This window comes from Hyperolius riggenbachi, chromosome 1 (genome assembly GCF_040937935.1).
Source record: "Hyperolius riggenbachi isolate aHypRig1 chromosome 1, aHypRig1.pri, whole genome shotgun sequence".
NCBI classification, from domain to species: domain Eukaryota; kingdom Metazoa; phylum Chordata; class Amphibia; order Anura; family Hyperoliidae; genus Hyperolius; species Hyperolius riggenbachi.
In genome coordinates this window covers 88,910,215-88,924,769 of record NC_090646.1, presented here as the reverse complement: position 1 = coordinate 88,924,769, position 14,555 = coordinate 88,910,215, and the positions used below count along the sequence as shown (strand labels likewise).

The 14,555-nt window shown below is 44.7% G+C and overlaps 1 protein-coding gene across 2 annotated transcripts in view; it reads left to right on the top strand.

Moving 5' to 3' along the window:
- GRK4 (G protein-coupled receptor kinase 4) overlaps window positions 1-14,555 on the top strand; it is a 332,370-nt gene that overhangs the window by 275,650 nt on the left and 42,165 nt on the right. The window lies entirely within an intron of this gene.

The window sequence follows — 14,555 nt, the reverse complement described above, 5'->3', positions numbered from 1 at the left end:
AGATGTGCAGTACACAGTGTGACCAGATCCTGCGCAGTGAGCAGATGTGCAGTACACAGTGTGACCAGATCCTGCGCAGTGAGCAGATGTGCAGTACACAGTGTGACCAGATCCTGCGCAGTGAGCAGATGTGCAGTACACAGTGTGACCAGATCCTGCGCAGTGAGCAGATGTGCAGTACACAGTGTGACCAGATCCTGCGCAGTGAGCAGATGTGCAGTACTCAGTGTGACCAGATCCTGTGCAGTGAGCAGATGTGCAGTACACAGTGTGACAACGGGAGACAGGGTATAAGTGCAGAACAGGAGTGCCTGATGTGCAAATCCTTCTCCTTCTCAAGCAGCATGCTGGCTGCATTACACTACTTACTACCACTCTGACTCCTTCTGGCCGGAATGAGGAACACCACACAAACAATTTTACTCATGGAACACTTAAAATAGTGCGCGTAAAAAGCCCGCACACATAAAATTGTTTGCATGAAAAAAATCGCCACTTTGACGATTAGGAAATCGTTTTGCCGCAAATCGCGATATCTATTTTAAAACGATATATCGTGCAGCCCTACCGTTTGGGATGTTTTTTTAAGCTCCGCTTAGCACAGGAAGCAAATCCTAATGTTAAAAATAGGATCCACCTTCACTTGTTAAAGAGACACTGAAGCGAAAAAAAAAATATCATATGATGATTTGTATGTGTAGTACAGCTAAGTAATAAAACATTAGGAGCAGAGATATAAGTCTAATATTGTTTCCAGTACTGCAAACTCCAGTTGTTCTCTATATAAAAGAGCCATTGAGCGCCACTACTTTCAAAGTCGCAGAGAGCTCTGTCTTCTGAAGCTTGTTATCTCAAGTGTCAATCATTGTATCTTCTTTTTTTCTGCAGTTTTATTTTATATTTAAATCTAGTTTTTACTGTTTAATTGTCTCTGCTCAATGACACCTTCATTGAAGCATGGCAGAGCTCAAATATATGAATGATTGACTGGTTTTATCTCTTTCCTGCTCTCAGAAGCCATTGACTGACAGAAAAGTGTTTTATGGCTGTAATTACTTATCAGTGATGGTTATTGTAACAAACGCTGGAGAGGCAGCCGCGGTGAACAGCGTTACCACCGCAGCTGCCTCCAGCTCCCTGTCTAGCAGTGTATCCGGGCCTTAGGCGTCTAGCACGCCGAGGACGGAACTGTCAGTTGCACATAGGGTTGCCTTGTCGCGTGCGCGCGCGCACAGACAGGACCTTTATGCGGGGAGGAGGCGCGTCAGCTGACCGGCTGGTCGGCTGACGTCAGAAAAGACGCTCGCCGCTCCTCATTGGTTGATAGGAGGTGGCGTGCCAGAAGGGTCTCCTCTGCTTCATAAGCCTAGCTGTATCACTCGCAACTTGTCTGCTGTTGCTGTGAATACTCTGTGTTAGCGCTCAGACCCTTAGATAGTTCCAGTGTGCTTTTTACGGGAGGAAACCGGGGATTTCACACAAGATAGGAATTGTTTGATAGCCTTAAAGATTATACTTTACTGTGTTATTATTTGTGCGCGACTCTGGCTCGTTCTGACCACTCTTCTGCTCAGTGATTCTGTACCTTTGCCCATCTGATCTTGCTGCCGACTCTGCCTGTTTATACCTTCCTGTCTCTGCCTTCCAATTTTGTACTGCATCTGTCTGTCTGTTGCCAAACCCGACCTGTCTGACCTCCCTACTCTCACCAGAGGGCCCTTGACTGTGGTGAGGGGCGCTGTACTGATAGTACCCACCAGCTCCTCTGGTGAGGTATTGCTAAACTTATCAGTATTACTGTTGCACCAATCACTCATTGCTATTTGTTGTCACATCAGCTTCTGATATACCAGTATTATAGGTGATTCTGCAGATCACCTTATAATCAGCTATATATCTGCATTATAGGTGATACTGCACATCACCTAATAATCAGAATTCTGTTCCTTGCTGAAACAAATCGTTACAGTTATGCTATAGTCTGACCTAGTCCGACCCGGACAGAAACTGTCACTTGCATACCTGATGTTTCTCTTTCAGGCAGAGAAAGAAAAAAAGGAACACAGCCTAGTTATTTGTCAGCTTGGTACTGTACATACACATGTCCTACTCATCATGTCACATGTCGCCTCGATTGTCCTTTAAACAATAACAGCAAAGTACATAATCATGTCATTAGCTGTCCCTCAGAGGGGCTCACATTCTAATCCCGACCATAATCAGTGGCTAATATCCATACCATAACTCAGCTACTCAAGCTTACAAGTGATGTTTCTGAGACCAGTCTTTATAGGATCAACAGCCTCATAGAAAAAAAAAAAGGCTGTTTTCGATTCATAATTTCCCAGATGTCTCTCATATTCAATCGTAACCCTGTCCTCATTTTGCAGAAATTTACTGCTGACAACAAATGATATGACAGATGTTTACTGTCGTGGTTTGTCCACATGAATGGGATTACACTGAACATTCTCCCACGCTTCCTATGTTCTTCCAAACCACACCAATTTTTGCATCCACAACATAATTTCCCATGGCTTAAAGTTATTTAAAGTGAACCCAACAGCTGCCTTAACTAAAGCCCCATACACACGTAGGAGGCATGTCTCCTTGGATGAAATTACAGTGCCGAGGCTGTACAGACAACTAACAGTCTAGTGGTGATGGAGCAGCGCACTAGTGACATCATGTGGCGGGGAGTGTGGGTGGGGAAAACTATTCCCATGGCCACCAGGCTGATTGCCAGATGAGACGTCTGGGGAGGTGGGGGGTAGCATCATGGACTCCTGTATACATACTAGATCCTCGGCTGAGTTTTTATGTTGCGTGTATACACAGCTTAGGCATATGCTATTCAATGTTTACCTGATGTTACACTTATTTTGTTGATAAAATTCCAGCTGGAAAATATTGATCGCCTTACCAACTTCCACCACTCAGGATTGATCAGTTTTCAATAGAAATCTCTTCTGTTCTGTGGTGAGGACTGGGAGGAGGAACGAGAAGTACCCCATTGCGGGGGCTTAAGAAAGGGGGGTGGGGGACAATTGAGGTCAGCAGTTGGCTATCCAACATCATCAATCACCAAGTGTCTTCACTGACATTGGTGGACATCTTTACTCACACTATACAATGAAAATCTGTGTCTGGCTGCCCAATGAAATGATGTGTCTTGCTGGCCAATGGAAATCTGTGCCTTGCTGGCCAATGAAATGATGTGTCTTGCTGGCCAATGGAAATCTGTGCCTTGCTGGCCAATGAAATGATGTGTCTTGCTGGCCAATGGAAATCTGTGCCTTGCTGGCCAATGAAATTCTGTGTTTTGCTGGCCAATGGAAATCTGTGCCTTGCTGGCCAATGAAATTCTGTGTCTTGCTGGCCAATGAAAATCCGTTTCATGCTGGTCAATGAAAATCTTTCTCTTGCTGGTCAATGGAAGTCTGTGCTTTGCTAGCCAATGGAAGTCTGTGCTTTGCTAGCCAATGGAAGTCTGTGCTTTGCTAGCCAATGGAAGTCTGTGCTTTGCTAGCCAATGGAAGTCTGTGCTTTGCTAGCCAATGGAAGTCTGTGCTTTGCTAGCCAATGGAAGTCTGTGCTTTGCTGGCCAATGGAAGTCTGTGCTTTGCTGGCCAATGGAAGTCTGTGTTTTGCTGGCCAATGGAAGTCTGTGTTTTGCTGGCCAATGGAAGTCTGTGTTTTGCTGGCCAATGGAAGTCTGTGCTTTGCTGGCCAATGGAAGTCTGCGTCTTGCTGGTCAATGGAAGTCTGTGTTTTGCTGGCCAATGGAAGTCTGCGTCTTGCTGGTCAATGGAAGTCTGTGTTTTGCTGGCCAATGAAAATCTGTTTTATGCTGGTCAATGAAAATCTGCGTCTTGCTGGCCAATGAAAATCTGCATCATGTGGGCCATTGCAAATCAGTGTACATTGTTTCACAGTCCAGTGATTTTTTTTTTTGTTTTTTTTGTTCCAAGGTCAATAATCTAGACTAGGAGAGGGGTGCCTAAAACCACTGGCAAAATTTAGCCTCTGTCTTCTGTAACTGCCGACTAGTCTGTTTAAATTTGGAGATTTAAAGCGTCCACCATTGAATTTCCCAAGGAAATGTTGGCCACAAAAAAGCTTCTACCCTTCGCTCTAACAATTTTGGATCTAAATATAGCTTAATGTTTTATTTTACAAGCCTCCACTGGAATAGTGAGCAGGGTCAACAGATCGATGACCCCCTGAGTGCTGGAGCAGCAGTATGCTTCTCTCTCTCCTTTGTTTTCATCCAGTCATCACTATAACCTCGGCTAAGCACTCCTCCACCGTACAGACCTGCCTGCAGCTCACATCCCAGAGAGCAATCAATGCACTCAGTGCTACGGTTTTGTCCAAACTAAGTTAAATATTGATCAAACTTCCTCTGGCTATGATGAAATCTTACTGAAAAAATAATATGCTGGCCTTGAATAATTAATGCTAATAGATAATGTCAGCTATTATGTAGCGTAATGTATATTTTTATTCAGATTTCTGCATTTAAGACTACTCAGAGCAATTGACCAAAGAAAATGATGTAACAGATATACAGGGCAGTTAAAAACTATTTAGTACTTCTGCTAGGTCATAATAACAAAATAAGTAGATTACTCTGAGCTTTAGGTGACTTAATATTTAGTGTTTATTTTATTGTCTCCCCTACCTGTTGTACAGCACTGTGTAATATGTTAGCGTGTGATAAAGTTTAATAAAAATAATGATATTATGGATTTGCGGTCTTACATTGTGGCCCCATTCACACTAGAGCGTTTTGCCGTGATTTCGGCAAAACGCGCTTTTTAAAAGCGCTAGCGCAATGAAACCCTATGGGCCCAGAACTACTTCTGTGATTTGCGCTAATCGCCCAAAAATGGGCAAAGACGCGAAACAAACGTGTCGCCTGCACCATTTTCAGGCGATTTCCCGGCGATTGAGTTTCAGTGCTATAGAAGCGCTAAACACGATCGCGGCAAAATCGCCGCACTGTTCTGTGATTTTTCCGCATGAAATCGTGGAAAAATCACTCCTGCAAAACGCCGGAAAAAAATCTCTGGTGTTTTGCGTTTCTAAGTGTGAATGGGGCCTAACTGAATCAAATAATGAAAGATTTAGGGCGGCTGAAGAGTAGTGAGTTTTCAGTAGTGGCCTGGCAGTGCCTTGAGACCGTCAAGATTGGAAGGAGCTTAAATGTGACTCGGTAGTTAAAGGGATATTACGGCTACTGTATTTATTTACTTTTAAATATCTTGGCGTTTTGCTGGTCTTCTGCCTCAATTACGTTATTCTAAAATACAGTCTAAGTCGCAAGCCAAATTGTTTATTAAAGTGGACCTGAACTCTTGCACAGGACAGATGGAAAACATAGAGAAATGCACCCTGTATGTATTTAGAGAGTTTAGCCTGTCTAATTCCCCCTCATCTGTGACTGATCACTACTGTAATTTGATCTCTCAGCTGGGCTGCCTTGGCAGATCAGCTAATTTGCATACACAGGCTTGGTAACCCTATGTCTGCTTCCAGGAAAGCAGGAAGTACATACACTGCAGATTTTCTGCAGGATTTGTACCAGCTGTAACAAAGAAATGTTTTTCTTTAAAGGTTATTATGCTGTTGCGTATCTTTTAGAGCAGAGAAGAAGTTGTGAGTTAACTTTTAAGATTTAACATTTCTTGAACAGTCTTAAAGGACAACGATCACGTAAATTGGTAAACTTTAAAGAGGTTCAGAGCTGAAGAAATGTAAAGCTCTGATATTTACACAGGGCGTCTAATTCCCACGCCATCCTCCCGCGATCTGAACGGCAGACTGCAGGAGGACGGCGGGACTTAGACGTGTTTATGGGGCAGGAGGAAGCCCCGGGTAAGTATCAGAGCTTTACATTTCTTCAGCTCTCTGTCTCTTTAATATGCACGCGTACATTCCTCCCAGATTAAAATGCGCTATAAATTACTTTTCTCTGAAGTTGCTGTCATAGTAGGCAGTTAAGTTTTGACAGATCTGACAGGTTTTGGACTAGTCCATCTCCACATGGGGGGGATTCAATCAGTGCAGGATACAGGCAGGGGATTTCCTGCTGTGGAGAATACAGCTCCCTGGTTGGGGGAGTTAAAGCCCTGGCGCTTTGCTAATCCCCCCCCCCCCCCATTCGTACTAGGCTTGACATGCGCATTTTGTTATATCTCTATAGAAGTTTTCATTTTAATACGTGGTTTTCATTATTTAACGTTCATTCTATGACTGTGTCCTGTGACGCGTTAATTGCTCTATGACTAGAGACTAAAACAGGACAGAGTGGTTTTTTTATGTGTTTTCAACGCTGTATTATCTAAATGCTATAATACAATACAATACAATAACATTTCTATAGCGCTTTTCTCCCATAGGACTCAAAGCGCTTAGGCTCTCTCAGATTCAGTAATTGGTAGTAGGATACCTGCATACCTACAGTCTGAGTTCTCGTACTGTAATGTAATATACGCAACGTGTACAGAAGATATAATAATGGCTAGACGTGAGCCAAATGTTCGTTGGCATCACACCCATCGCAGAAAACACACATTTTCCTGTATTCTACTGTGACGTTGTTCCGGATCGTTCGTTAACAAACGATCACATCGTTACACACTTTTAAAAGCTACTTTTGCTTAAGTTGTTCTTTGATCAATTAAAAGATCGTTCATCGTTCACAACAAACGATCGTTGTCGTATGTGTATACGCAGCTTTAGTATGGTCATGTCTAGGAGAACCCTTGGGGAAGCATGTGATCAGTTAGGGCAGGTGATGGCTATCAAAACAAATCCCATGCTTCTCCTAGACATGACCATCACCAATTGACACTATGAAGTAATAAATAAATCCAAGTTCCTCCTACAAAATGGCAATCTGTTCTTGAATGATGGGTGGTTGTCACCCAGATGTGTAGCTTAGGAGCTCTGAGCCTCAGTGGGGGTTTTACATTGGGTCCGCTCAAGCTCTCTAACAGCTGTAACAATTGATATGGAACCCCAAGACCTGCCAAGAACAGTGGCCGTGTCAGAGAGGTGTAACTGGGAGAGGGCAACAGTCACACATATAGAGGTGATCATTACCAGCATAGCACTAAAAGCTAATAAAGCAGTTGGAGGACCCCTGCTGAGCCCCTCTGGTCCTGGGGCCCTGATGCGGTCACTACCTCTGCATCCCCTATTGCTGCGCCATTGTTGCCACCATTTGTGTCGGCTCTGGCCATGATTCTGTGTCTGTGCTTCCGTACACTGCTGAGCTGCATAAATTATACATAAGGTCAGGCCAAGGCACATTGGAAATAACAGATAAGATTGACCATGGATTTCTGGCCATTATTGATTGTGTTTAAAAATTCATGAGCAGCGCACCATTCCTCGGACACAGAAACATTATCTTCTACATTTTTAAACATACATCCATTTACTTTGCATAGAAAAATAAAACATAACTATTACGGCATTGATTTTATTTCCCCTTGCTTTGGCGACTTTCAAATTTACACACAAGGTCCGACCTCTAGTGGTGAAAAAGTAGAAGACAGTTAAGCCTGCATTGTACACAAAGCAAGGCAAGGTATAATATAGCTTCTGCAATTACAAAGAAGAATACTGCGGCAGCTATAAAAGAGGTTCTTTGAGTTCAATGTTCCTGCTTGTATGATGTAGCTGGGGGCAACTTCATTGGATAACATACGCAGCAGCCTAGAGATTTGCAAGAGATATTTTTCTGCCAGAGCCTGATCAGTCACAAGGCATTTAGGAAGGTGCCCAGGGTCTTGGTGGATGTCCAGGGCCCTGGCTAACATCTTCTCTCAGCCTCTGCTATCACCACCTCACCATAACAAAAGGCCAGGAGGCAGGCAGAGGGGGAGCCAAAGCTTTCTTAGGGAAGACAGATATGGTTGTAAAGAGAAACTTTAACTGAGGATTGAACTTCATCCCAATCCGTCGCTAATACTCACTTTCCCATGAGAAAGCTTTACTTTTTCTCAAATAGATCATCAGGGGGACTGTATGGCTGACATTGTGGGGAAACCCCTCCCACAGTGTGATGTCATGACCATGGTCCTGACGGTTTGCGGTCTGTGGGCCAGATTTATCAAAGCACTACCGACAGTTTTTTCTGCTTAACACAGTTCTAACCAGCAGGAGAACCGTTCTGCATGATAAGAAACTTCTTAAATCCTGCACTATCTAGTGATTTCTTAAGATGCCTGAGACAGTTCTGCATGGATTTCTAAAAACCTGCCAATATTTTGGCTCAGACACTCTTGATAAATGTCCCCCTGTGAACCTTGTTGCATTGTGGGAAATAACAGCTTTTTTCAATTTCCAAACAAGTAGCATCTCCCTCTTTGCATAGAATTCTAAGTAAAGAACATTACAACAAAAGTCGTTTGATAATTGTGCTGCATAAAAGACCGCTGTTAAACGTATGTATGGGGCTTAAAGGAATTATCAGGAAAAAAAATGAGTTTCACTTACCTGGGGCTTCTCCCAGCCCCATGCAGCCATCATGTGCCCTCGCAGTCACTCACTGCTGCTCCAGTCCCCCGCCGCCAGCTGGTTTCGTTTTTGCCGACCTCGGGGTCGGTGGGCCGCATTGCTTACATTTTTTAGCATTCCCACTGGTGCAGGAACATAAACGCATACTTTTTTTTTAGCGTTAGTGATGCAATGCTAACAAATTTTCGCGTTGCAGCGCTAACGCACCAGCCGGAATGCTAAAAAAATGTAAGCAATGCGGCCTGCCGACCCCGAGCTCTGCAAAAATGAAACTAGCTGGCGGCGGGGGACTGGAGCAGCAGTGAGTGACTACGAAGGCACAAGATGGCTGCACGGGGCTGGTAGAAGCCGGGGGCTTCATTTTTTTTTTTGCCTGACAATTCCATTAAGGGAGGTTTGTAAATAGTGCAGGGTCGGGGGACTGCTCCCTAGCCAGACCCACACGTGCCACAGTTTGATGTGCCTGCAGTGGTGCCTGGAGATGTATCTCTCGGCCAGGAGATGAATTCACAATGAAGCATTACCTCTCCCAGCATGCATTGCGGCGGTTGAGAACATGTGACTCCACTGCCTGTGGCACCCGAGGGTCTGGCTGGAAAAGATGGAGCCCATACAGATGGGGGTTAGAGAGGAATGTTCCCCCAACCAACAGCCCATGCTATTTATGAAGCTCCCTTAAAGGGATACTGTAGGGGGGTCGGGGGAAAATGAGCTGAACTTACCCGGGGCTTCTAATGGTCCCCCGCAGACATCCTGTGTTGGCGCAGCCACTCACCAATGCTCCGGCCCCGCCTCCGGTTCACTTCTGGCATTTCAGACTTTAAGGTCTGAAAACTACTGCGCCTGCGTTGCCGTGTCCTCGCTCCCGCTGATGGCACCAGGAGTGTACTGCGCAGACACAGACCATACTGGGCCTGCGCCGTGCGCTCTTGATGACATCAGCGGGATCGAGGACACGGCAACGCAGGCGCAGTGGTTTTCAGACTTTAAAGTCTGAAATTCCAGAAGTGAACCGGAGGCGGGCCAGAGCATTGGGGAGTGGCTGCGCCAACACAGGATGTCTGCGGGGGACCGTTAGAAGCCCCGAGTAAGTTCAACTCATCTTCCCCTGACCCCCCTACAGTATCCCTTTAAAAGGAAGTTTATTTTATATATTTTACTAATGTATGCTCAGCTCCCTGTAAGGAAGGCAGGAATCATTAGGGGGACTTCCCCCTGTACCTGGCTTCCTCACAGAACACAAGTGATCAGCAGAGAACATCTACTGTGGCCAATTATGAGAACAGTTTGCCAATGGGCTCAGAAGCTGCCTGCACACACGTGAAAAGCACAGAAGTCTTCATAATGAAAACATGCAAGTAATGTGCAATGCACGATAAAGACCAACAGATGGCGTGGATGCTCAACTGCTGCTTGTAGACGTGCAAGATTGACAGCAGAGAGGAGAGCAAGCTGACAGGCTCGTGTGATGTGCAAGTGGTAGTTCCAGTGGACAGGTGCCTTCATAACGCAAGGAGTCCACACTGATTCCTGGTACTACCTAGTAGCTACTACAGCTGGGCAAATAAGCCGGATCAAAGCCTTCCTTTTAAAACTGAGAGCTCTCCTCAAGTGACCAGACCAGACTCCCAGCTGACTTTATAATGTAACTTTATGTTACTGCTGACATTACAGAATGTCCTTTGTGCTCTGATGCTGCCCGGCTGGCAGAATTGCCAGACCTCCCGATGGCAGACTTTATGTGACTCGGCAGGAATTCCACACACAAATACGCTGACATGGTTGGATCCCACAGCCGCTGCTGTACACCCCATGCCGGAATCAACGACAGGTCCCGCCTCTAGAGCTGAAAGAATGGCCCTTTCACTGACGCCGAGAGAAAACAGTCTGGAATGTTAATTAAATTTAGCCCATAACAAGCATCTTGTCCTGGCCCCACCACAAAGTGCCTGTGTTGGGGTGAAAGTGTTCCTTACTCTGGAAGCTGCTGGAAAAGCAGCCCAGCATCACCTGTGGTACTTGTCAGACTCATGGAACATGTCCTTGTAAACATCCTTATTTATACAGAATGAGTCTTCGGTGCCTTTCCTTCATTAGAGCCGCTAGCTGTCTTTGTGTATATACATGTGGCCATGTTCAGTACATTTAAAGAGGACCTGTAACCAAGGATTAATTGTCATCCCAATCAGTAGCTGATATCCCCTTTTCCCACAAGAAAGCCTTTACATTTTCACAAACTGATGATCAGGGGGCGCTGTATGGCTGATATTGTGGTAAAACCCCTCCCACAGTGTGATGTCAGCACGTAGGTACTGATATCACACTGTGGGAGCCTTGTTGCATTGTGGGAAGTAACAGCTGTTTCCAACTATCAAAAAAACAGCATCTCCTTCAATCAGACATCACCTGCCAGCAGTAAAAATGTTGTCATGTGATAAATTTCGGAAAGTAAATCAGGGAGAGGAAAGATTTTACAATGAGCAAACACTGACTAAATCATTTATAAATAATTATTGTAAGAATTAAGGAGTTTTTTTCATTACATTATTTTCACTGCAGTTCCTATTCAACCTTCTATGACATGAGATTATCTGAACTCTTAAAATGGATTTTGAATCAAGTGAGAAGTGAGAGGGATATTGAGGCTATTATATTATTATTATTATTTATTGAATTTATAAAGCGCCAACATATTACGCAGCGCTGAACATTAATTTAGGTTACAGACAATATTTAGGGGTGACATAACGCAATATGACAATACAGGAATACAAGAAAAACAGATCACACACCATAGTATGAGTACCAGGTAATGCTTAGTCAGTCACTGGATGGAGTATGGAGATTAGACAAGTTAGGTTCAGTAATGGAGGTGCAAGATCAGGTAGGACACAAAAAGAGGAGGACCCTGCCCAAAGGCTTACAATCTAGAGACATTTATTTCCTTTTAAACAATACCAGTTGCCTGGCTGTCTTGCAGATCTCTATAGCAGCATTAGTGTCTAAATCTCACACCTGAAATAAACATGCAGCTAATCTTGTCAAATTTTGGTCAGAAACATTTGAGCTCCATGCTTGTTCAGGGTCTATGGTTTAAAGTATTAGAGACAGAGTATTACCAGGACAGCCAGGCAATGTGCACTGTTTAAAAGGAAATCAATATGGCGGCCTTCATAGCAGTCACACTTCAGGTGTGCTTTAAATGTTTACTTTTGTCTCTTTCTCCACTGTCATAGCATTACTTTATTTCTTTTTAAAAGCAGGTCCTGTATAACAGTAGGCTTTAAGCTGGTGTAGACTTCCACTTCCTCTCTTGTTCATAAGTCCATTTTTTTTCTGTAGCTTCCAGTCCCAGCAAACATTTTCATAAGAAGATGTCATCAGATGTGGAGTTCTACTTTAACCACTTTGCATTCCTGGGTTTTTACCCCTTAAAATTCCTGACAATTTTGGCATATCAGCTGTCTCGCTATTGGTACAGCAAGAACTTTTTATTGCCTATGGCTAGGCCATGAAAATGATACATACATTGTTTTTTGGGGGACAAGGCTTCCTTTGGATAATATTTTTCTCAAGTATTGTTTCAGTTCACAGGCATTTTATTAGGGAAAATTGGGTGTAAGCGCAAAAATTATACTTTTTTTTTTTTTTTTTTTTTTTTTATGTTACCCCCTCTTAACCTCCTTGGCAGTAATCCCGAGCTAGGGTCGGGGCGGAAAAACGCAGCTCAGAGCGGTAATCCCGACCTGTGCTCGGGGTTGCCGCCGAAGGGTGTGTGCAGAGCAATGCGCGCAGTGGGCGTTTATACATACCTCCCAGGGGATTCCGACGTCGGGCGTGTCAGGAACCGGCCCGCGGCACGCCTGCGTATACAGTTCCCGACTGCGGGTTTGACCCGATCGAGAGGGGAATCAGCCTTAGTCACGATACAAACAAGGCTGGGACCCCTCAAACACTTCCCATTGCCACCAAAAGCCGTTGCTATACACGTCCACTCAGCACACACAATTGCGATCTTACACTGTAGTGAAGCAAACCCACTAACAGTCGTTCCGAACGATACTGTTAGCCACTCTGCTGTCGAGCTACTCGCAGTGGCCTTTTCGTACGTTGGGTCAGCTGCGCGCTTTAGGCCAACGTATGACAAATACCCCCCACACACAATGCAATCACAATCTTATACGGTAGTGTCGCTCAATCATACAATCAGGCATGAACTTAGTTACACTTCAGTCTCTTATAGGCTATGAGTGTTAGTTTAGTACAGCAGAAGTCAAGCTTATTAAATAACGATTTAATATTCCAGGAAGACGTGGAACAATGCAGAAAATATATACAAAAGATTTACAAAAGCAAAGTAAAAAGTTACAAAATTAAGAGTTTACAAAGGTACACACAAGACAGGTTGCCAAAATAATAAGGAAAAATAAACGTTACCACGTTGTTTGAACGTCATTGGCGGGAGCACGCCGCTTCGACCAGTAGTCGGGCAGCCCTTAGCGTCCTTGCTATCTCCAGAGAGCTACGAGTTGTGAAGGACCTGTGCAGGTTCTTATAGGCCCATTTTGTGCCTGGGGCATTGAATGTTCCATCCCCAAAACTAACGCAATTTCCCCGTTTGTGACATCACAGTCTGCCTTGCCACTTGTCACATCTGGGCTAGCTGTGACATGCAAATGTCAGAGCTTTCAACATTCCCTTTCTCTAATTTCTACAGGCAAAAATTGTATCTTGAGAACATCAAGTATCCTGTTTACACTTACAGATTTCAAAGCAATTCCACTTCCAGCCCACCATTCAGACTAAGAGGTAGCCGACCACCTGTGTGCGCTTCAACCTGGTCGGGTAATTGTCTAAGTGTTTCCTTGCTAGTGGCTAGGTAGACAGTTCCTAATTACTGTCCAGGTTCCTTTGCCTATTGAAGGTGACTGGTCTATTCATTGAAGACAATGGCAGTTCCCTTGATCTCTGCCCTGAATGCAAATTTAATCTACATACAGACTCACATTATCCAGGTGACACCTTCCAAAAGCCAAACATACCTACACCTCTGACAAAATATACAGCAGATAGAAAAATGAAAGAAATATGTTCCTGTTATCCTTACATCATCAGCCTCATAACTAGCTGCTGTATTCCTGACAGGGCGCCTTTCTTCTTCCGCTCCTCCGGGGCTCTGCTTCCTCCTGGTGAGATCGCCGGCAGTCGTCATGATGACAGCCGGCAATCTCACTTTAGAGTTTCAGCGTCACCCGGAGGATGGAGGGATAACTGCAGCGCTGGAACCAGGGAGGCGAGTGATTGCTGGTACTGCTGCAGATCTCCCTGGCTGCATGATTTTTTCCAGGTTTTAGGGTCTGAAAGGGTGCAAAAAAATTGCACCGCTTTTAGACCCTAAAATCCGGAAAGAATCATACCGCCAAGGAGGTTAATGTTTACATGACAAGTGCCACCGTTTTAAAAACCCCTCAAAATACTTTACTTGGCACGTCCTGGTTAAAATGTTACCATATGTGCCAAATTTCATCACTAGTTGGCCATATAGCATCCCGTTATCGTTTGTCTGTTGCGTCTGGATGCAATCGCTATGGTACATAGTTTGCGGACCCCAATGCTGTGCACAGACAATGCTAGGCAACAACATAGCAATGCATCTGTACAGCATTGGGTTCCTGAGCTTGTCACCCTCTACTGGCTACATGCTTGTCCTATGTGTGACACCTGTCCTACCAAAGCCAACAGGGAAGCATAAAGATCAGCCATTATAATTACTCTTATTATTATTATTTTAAAAGAGAACCCGAGGCAGGGTTCTTCAATTGCAATCCATATACAGAGGTTGGGTCTGTCTATAGAGCCCAGCCTCTGTTGCTAGTTACGGTAGTTCCCTCCAAACCCCCCCCCCCCCCCCCCCCTGCGCGCTGTCAGACCCCATAAAACACAGCCGCGTCACTACTGTCAGTCTCGGCTGCTCCCCCGCCTGCTGAATCGCTCCGGTCCCCGCCCGCGTCCCTTCCCTCCAA